Source organism: Aplysia californica, unplaced genomic scaffold (genome assembly GCF_000002075.1).
Source record: "Aplysia californica isolate F4 #8 unplaced genomic scaffold, AplCal3.0 scaffold00236, whole genome shotgun sequence".
NCBI lineage: Eukaryota > Metazoa > Mollusca > Gastropoda > Aplysiida > Aplysiidae > Aplysia > Aplysia californica.
Window position 1 is genome coordinate 733,609 of NW_004797506.1, and position 7,810 is coordinate 741,418.

Sequence of the window (7,810 nt, forward strand, 5' to 3'; positions counted from 1 at the left end):
CAAGAGACCTGAGTTTAATTCCAGTATATAGAGTATCTGGGTCTTTCTGCTGGGATGTATCCCTCTCCTCAGCCGGGTTGGCACTGACACTCATTGACAGGCATGGTTGAAGCCCAACTTCTAAAGTGTCTATGGGGGCGTAAAAAGATAATTCATTTTTTTCCCCTGGTAAGACTTTAAAGCTAACTTGCCTTGCTTTCATTGCAGTTTAGATCTTTCATGGCCATAGACACTACATATATTATAGGCCTTTCTACAGAGTTAGTGACTATTTTAGTAGCAACTGAATAGGACGCTGTGCACAACTTGATAAAAGATAATACCTGGTGTGGATGAGGATAGTAACGTGGCTTCTTAAAGACTGGGTGGAAGGACAAAGTCAGAAGAAGAAGAAAGGACTTCGAAAGGAAAATCTTCATGCTGTCCTTGAGATGTAGACTAAAATGGTACAGCTTAGGTTTAGCACCCTTTTGACTTTGATTTTAAGTATGTATTTACTTTCCCTCTGTTGCTTCTTTCTGTCCATCTTACTTTTTCTCTGCCCTAGTTGAAGAAACCATGGACAATGGACTGCAGAGCATTGGGATCAAGTGATATTTTCAGATGAATGGACCTTGCAGCAGTTTGTAGTTTGGCAGCATCGTGTCGGGAGGCAGAGTATAACCATATACATGTAGTAATAGTAGACAATGAAACGTCCACCAAGTCCAGGATCTGGGACTCAATTTGAAAGTCTGGAACTGCAGGCTGTTAGTGGAGCCTGGAGTGGAATGACTGAATGGCCAAACGGTACTTGGAAGAACTGTTGAAGGATAAATTCACGGGTGTAAAATTCCCTTGCAGGATGATGGTCTGCCACAGGGCAAAGACTGCAACTGCAAGAATACCTATAAAATAAAAGGTAATGGTCACACTTTGAAAGAGCTCTGACTTCAGTCCCGGTCCCACTGAAAAAGCTCTGGGAATTCCATGAAAATTGTTTCCTTCAGGCAAACAGCTGTTTGGCACAAAAGCCGTAAGGGACTAATATATACATGTATTGCCAAACCCTCATCAAGCAAGCCAACAACACTCCGTGTCATGTTCAGGTGGTCATTCATGGACTCGCAGAGTACCTGGTACAATATTGATTTTAATCAAAACTTTTTCAACGGCCAACCATATCATATATATTATAGTATATTATATTTGAAGCATTATGCAAGAATTTTCATAAAACTGAACGTGTTCATTTCAGTGCTGAAGAAAATGTAAATTATATCAAAGACGGTCTTAAAACTTTTGGTCACGACTGAACTTGATTCCCGTGCATAATGGTTCGGCTTTTACAGGGACATCACAGCGGTCCTTTTCAGTTGGTATTAGTACTAGATCTATTAGTTATACAATGTAGCCGGTGACCACTAGTAGTGTTACTTGGACTTGCGAGTCCCATTTCTGGTTGAATGAACAGTAGGCCTACATTGTACATGTACCGTAACAGTAGCCTAGGAACAAGCAATATGGGAGGAGGTCGTTGAAAATGTACACGACCTAATCCAAGAATGGACCTACTGGACCCGAATACATGTACAAAGTATGAGTAGATCTACATATAATGTAGAAAGGAATTAATTCTGCATAAATTTAACCTCAATCTCCGAGTAGGGACTTTACCCCTCCCAAAGAGCTGATGTTGACCTTTAGTCAGCTGAGTTGAAGTGGCAAACTCTCTCAAGAGAGCTCTTATATTTTAATGGTGGAATTGACCTTGTTTGCTTGAGTGCATGTTCACATATTTAATATAGATCTACATGTACTAAGTTCACAGAAGATAATATACTGTAACACTTCATTTGCAAAGTCTGTACACGTTTGTTTGGGATGAAGATAGATTAATATTTTAAAAAGTGTTCGTTGTAGTTGTAGTTTATAGTTTATTCATTTTCTTAACCATGTGGACCATTTTGAGATCATATTTTTAAAACTGATTTCGATTCATTGTCTTCATTCTTTCGGAGGGCCCACTTTAGGCCAGATTTTCAGTGAAGCGCACATGGTAACATACATTTACTAACAAATCTTTCTCCTTTAGTAACCTAGGTGGCACCCATTAGCACGTACAAAATTTATACAGACTAAGACACGTTTTCATACAATTATTTATTATGGATCTAACAACACTTTACTTTCAATGTTTTGTTGAGTTGAGGAATTCTGTCGTCAGAGAAAGTTGCATTTGAAAATAGCAAAAGTTGCAAGAAAAATTAGCAAAAGTTGCAAGAAAAGTTGCTAGACGTGTATAGTTAAAACAATGCCACGGAACTATTGGAATACATTGTTGCTATGCTCATTGCAATCAAAAGTAACCAATATGAGTTTTGTTGGATCAAAATTAGAAGTTAAATGTGAATGTCTACCAAAATTTTTTTTTTTTTAAATGCATGGAGGTTGCTTGGTGTACATTAAACAGTTTGTCCACTAATACATGCGTCAGGTCCTTAAACTCTCTCTGATGTTGGGCAGGTGTGACCAGCGTGGTTTGGGACTGTTCAAGTATAATCTTACACTTTTTTTGGGACTTCCCCCCCCCCCTACACTTTTTTACACTTTCCTGCCCCCCCCCCCCCTCAATCCCGTAATATTACGTTATTCGCTTTTATAATAATGTGACATTTATATTGCGCAAATCCGTGTTATAATCACTCTTCTATGTGCTATACTTTTAAATTATTAATTATAGTACTAGTATTCATGAAAAACATGCATACACACATGTGACATAATAATTAAATACGGTACAAGCGGAACTTTTCCAGAAAAACTTAGTGTCATTTTACAACTTTAACCGCACCGGTGTAATCAAAATTAGACTAGATCTACATGACTACATGTCATCATGTAGCCCAGATATCTAGGCTACCACTGTATAAAGTGCGAGATGACATATTATATATATCGTGCTTGCCGCTCGAGGTCCACACTGTATCGCCACAATGCGGTGCTTACCACTCGAATTTACTCTAAGTGAATAGTGTAGTAACTCTCTTTTTATGTTATTTTTTTAAAAATTACGTTGTCATAAATATATTTTCCTTGATTATTTTTTCACCTTAAAAAAGTGTAATCTTACATTGTTTCAACCCTCTTTCTTACACTTTACTTTAAGTTTAAGATGTCAAAGGCTCCCCCCCCCCCCCTTTTTTTTTCCAGGCGTAAGATGATATATTTGAACGTCCCCTTTAGGAGTTTTCTGGATGAATCGATCCATGTCTACATCTAGCCTCCTAGCCTAAGATTTAAAGTCTTTCACAAATTTTTGTACTAGATCTATCTACCTGGTGCTACGGAACCAAGCAAGCTAAATAATCAGACAATTGTGTTTACGATTGATTTACTCTAGATCTAGCTAGACTAGAAGTAGAAGATGATTCTGTCCAAACAAGACTATTGGGTCGGTTTGCTCGCCAGAATGGTGCACAGTGGCTATCATGGCACAAGTCGATCGCGCCCGACTCGTTGTTTCAAGACAAACACGTTGTTTTCAGGCGACGAATCGGGCGATCATCCTGACCCGACCTGACCGGGTCACTCACTGGGCGGCGGCGGCGGGCACCCCGTAGCCCCGTAGTGTAAAGGATCGAATTGTCCCACTTGGCATCGTTATTTTTAGTTGTGGAAGAAAATTTCGGTGTTTTTAATGACATTTTATTATTATTTTCCCAAATTTTGCGGGAAATTGGCTAAAATTCGCGAATTCACGAAAATGGTAAAAGTTGCGCGAAAGTTGCGCTGAGGGCAAAAGTTGCGCGCGCAACTTGCAGGTTGCGGGCGCGAATTTCTCTGAGGACAGTCTTTTGCATCAGCGCAATCACAAAGTTAGCCTCTTGTAATATACTTTGCGGTTCAGGCAAGGAAGTCATAGTATAGTTAAAAACAAATTTTCCATTCCCAAAGGGGGGGGGGGGATACTAACATGGTCTTATGCACAATAGAATTGTAAATGGACTGATTTGTCAATGTCATGTTCATACTGTGCCGGAACAACATAGGGGGAACTGCTGCTTTTTCTTTCCTCATCCTTACGGATCGTACTCATTTTTCCTCTACTTCTTTTGTTTGTCACTCTCTTGTGAACTGTTATTTCCAGGGTGCCTTGATAGTCGAAGCAGGCTTTGTGCTGTTGAGGCAAGAGAGGTAAGCAGAGTAGATCTATTTCTAAGCCTTATTCCCTGTTTGGACTTCTCTGTTGACATCCACTTCTTGGCGCTCATATGACCTTATGCAGTTGGGAGAGCCGAAAAACCTTGCTTAAACCAAAATAAATGTTGTAAGGTCCATGCGTCAGGTCATCCCAAGTGGTGTCGATGACCTAGTGGTTAGGCTACCGGACCCGTAGTCATGAGTTTGCGCGTTCGGGGGTTCGAGCGTAAGCTCGGTCGGACGTCGTGTCCTTGGGAAAGGCACTTTACACGAATATCCTATTTGGTTCCGTCCTGTAGGAGATGGACGTTAAACTCGGAGGTCCTGCCTCTTTAATAACCTTATTTGTATAGTGTTGATGGGGACGTTAAGCGCCCTATATCATTTCACCAGGTCGTCCCAGATGTGCTCTGTTGGACACATGTCCTGAAAGTGAAAGAATTCTGGTTAGTCCATAACATTCATGTCACGACCTTCCAGAAACTATGCTGTTTGTTACGCGGGCAGTGTGAGGGCAGGCGTTGTCGTATTGCAAGACCGAGAGCTAGAGGTTATGTGTGTCTGACCGTCGTCGATGATTTCTTAATTGCGAGGCATCGTGGAGGAATCAGGCTCTCATCGATTTTTGTGCATGTAGAGTTATTGGTATCATCTTAAGCTTGTTCGCTTGTTTTTATTTGGATGAAAAAATATCCATTTATCTTGAATACAAGTCGAGATATTTGCGAAAGAAGGAGGTGGGGGTCACCTGTTTTCAGGTAAAATTAGTGATAAAATGGCCGACAAAGATTAGTTATTTCCTTAGTTTAAGAGTCCATATTATGGTAACTGAAAATTTACATTTTGTGCCTTTAATCAATGTTTTTCAGAAAAATCCGCACAGAAACGAGTTTTTTAATGGGCATGAAAGGTTTTGAACAAAAAACATTTGATAAAAATTCATAAACCTGCGGAAAAGTGCAAGTTTCTTCACTTTGGTTATTTTGACGAGAGCCTGATTCCACCACGCTGCCCCACAATTGCAGTTCTAAATTAGGCCCTCTTTTTAAAAACTAAGTCCTGAACTTACTAGGCTGCGACTCACAGTGGTGGAAGAACCATGTCCATGCTTTCCTGACCTTGCATGCCTTAAGGTCTTATTTTTGGACGAAGAAAAAGATTCCACAGAAATGACAGAAAAATATGATGTCAGATTTTAGCGGGTCTGGTGACTTGATGTTGTCCTATTCTTTGTCTATCTACGACATTTCCAAGGTGCTAAAATCTTTGGATAAGCAGAGAAACAATAGAGACACTGCAATTTACCCATCTTACTGCTTCTGTGACAGAGTTTCGGCCTTGAACAAGACGGGGGCGAAAATTATTTACGACTTCGCTAACCCACTGAAGTTGAGTCCTTTTGAGCTTGGAAAACAGTAGGCCCTATTACCCTGTCTGAGTTGTGCTACACTGGCATCCTTACACTGCCAGCAGTCCATACAAATGAATAAATTACAAAAGTGTAATAAGTGACAGTAGAAAAAAGTGGATGTGTCGACATCCGCAGTGGTCTGCCATAATTATGACATGAAGAGGGGGCTATCGTGGCCTAGGGTGTTCACCTCTCATTTCTCCGCTCAAATTTTCTCATTTCACATCCTTTCCTGCTCTCAAACACTGTTCTGTCGTCTGCTTCTGTCTACTTCTCCTTGGCTCCTCTTACAGCTGTGTTTCAGCCACACCCCTGATCTTCTGGAAGGAAATATCTACACATTGCCTTCTCGGACAAGGCTAAAAATCTTGGAGGTCTCTTGTGCAAGTTGGGAACGTTAAAGATCCCATAGGAAATGAAGCTAGGTGAAAGGAGACCATTTTAGAGAAGAAAATATTTCCCTGGCTACCCAGATTCGAACTTGGGGCTTTTGAATGGCCACCACAGTAGCCTATAGAACGAATACCCTTCAGTATTGCGTTGTGCCACTTATGTGCTACCCAAATCATAGACGTACACATGTGAAGATGTAAAAGTTCAACATTTAATACTATAGATGTATTGTTTTTATTTACTGAACAGATTTGTAAAAATCACAAACAACGATCTGGGCTACATCTGTAAAATAAAAAACTGCTACGTCATGTCACTTGCATCAGTAATAGGAAAGACTACAATATAACATCAAAATGAGCAAAGAAAAAATACATCATATACTGTGAAATAAACAACAATAATTATAATTAAAGCAACTGCTCTGAGCACAAACAATAATAAGACGGCTAGTAAGGATGGTTCATAGATTCTCCAAATAAATGATAACAGTTAAACGTTCAAGTCTACACATGTAGGCCTACCATACATTCGATTTTGTGAGGAGGCTCTTTACATTTAAAGACAAAAAATAAAATAAAAAATGCGTCAATTGGATGCAAACTGCTTTTTCCACTCCACCAGAATCATACATGGTTCTATACATCTAAGTAAGTGGGTGACTGCCCAAACATGCACAGCGCGCTCATATGACCTTAGCAGTTGCGAGCGCCGTAAAACCCTATACTAATACTACATATATATATATAAACATGCTCAGAGTTGTTAAAATGCTTACTGGTCCTTGTACACACACCACGCACTGGAGTTTCATTCACTCAGCATCTGGACGTGATCTGTTTTAGTTTTAGTAAGAGTTTTGCGGCACTTGCAACGCGATAAGGTAATGTAAGTGCCGAGATTAGAAGTGACAGTGTTACAAGAGAGAAACAAACGCAAAAAAGGAGGAGAGATCAGGACGATAGATGTTTGATAGGAAAAAAGGAGCAAACCACACCAGAACACCCGCCAACCACCTACGACGAGAGCTGTAATTGTTGTAATATATTAATACAATGTTGACATTACACTTTACCTGTAGGCTACGTATTCATACTGCTTGGGAGATTTTGTTATTACGCTATACAAGGCTAATAATGCATCAATTTACAGGCACATAATATAATGATATTTAATTATAAATACAGGATGTAATAGTAATATTCAAATGAGTGGTGCAGAGAAAATGAAGACAACGATTATGTGGGAGGTTTGTATTGGTAATTGTTTCGAAGCGCACGTTAATAATCATGTTATATATTTTAAAAATAAAATATACTTTTGCGAGTACATACAATTTTTGTGAACATGCCGAAGAACAAGTATTTAGTTCTACGCATTTAACGAAATATTGCTTGCATTTTGGTGAGAGTTATTTTGGGTTCATAATCACCAATACCCACCCTCGATGTAGATCTAATTTCTTTCATAACGTAAAGAACTTTTTTTTTCATGCAACTCTTATCGTATTTTTGTTTTGACATAAAAAGCAAATTTCCGACAGACCTGAATGATAGGAACATACAAAAGGCATAAAGTGAAACATTATATTCGAAATTAGTTGTTGTTTTCCTCCCTCGCTAAAGAAAAAAAGAAGCGATGAGTTCCTCTTTTGTTTCTTTTTATTTCTTTGGGAAATGGCAGTATAAATTCATTGTTCTTGCTGTGCTGTAGCATGTTGTTTATTTATTGTTTTTGTATTGGATGAGGAAGGGGGGGGGGGGGTCTCCTGTTTTCAGGTAGGTAAAATTTAAAAAAGTGATAAAATGGCCGACAAAGATTAGT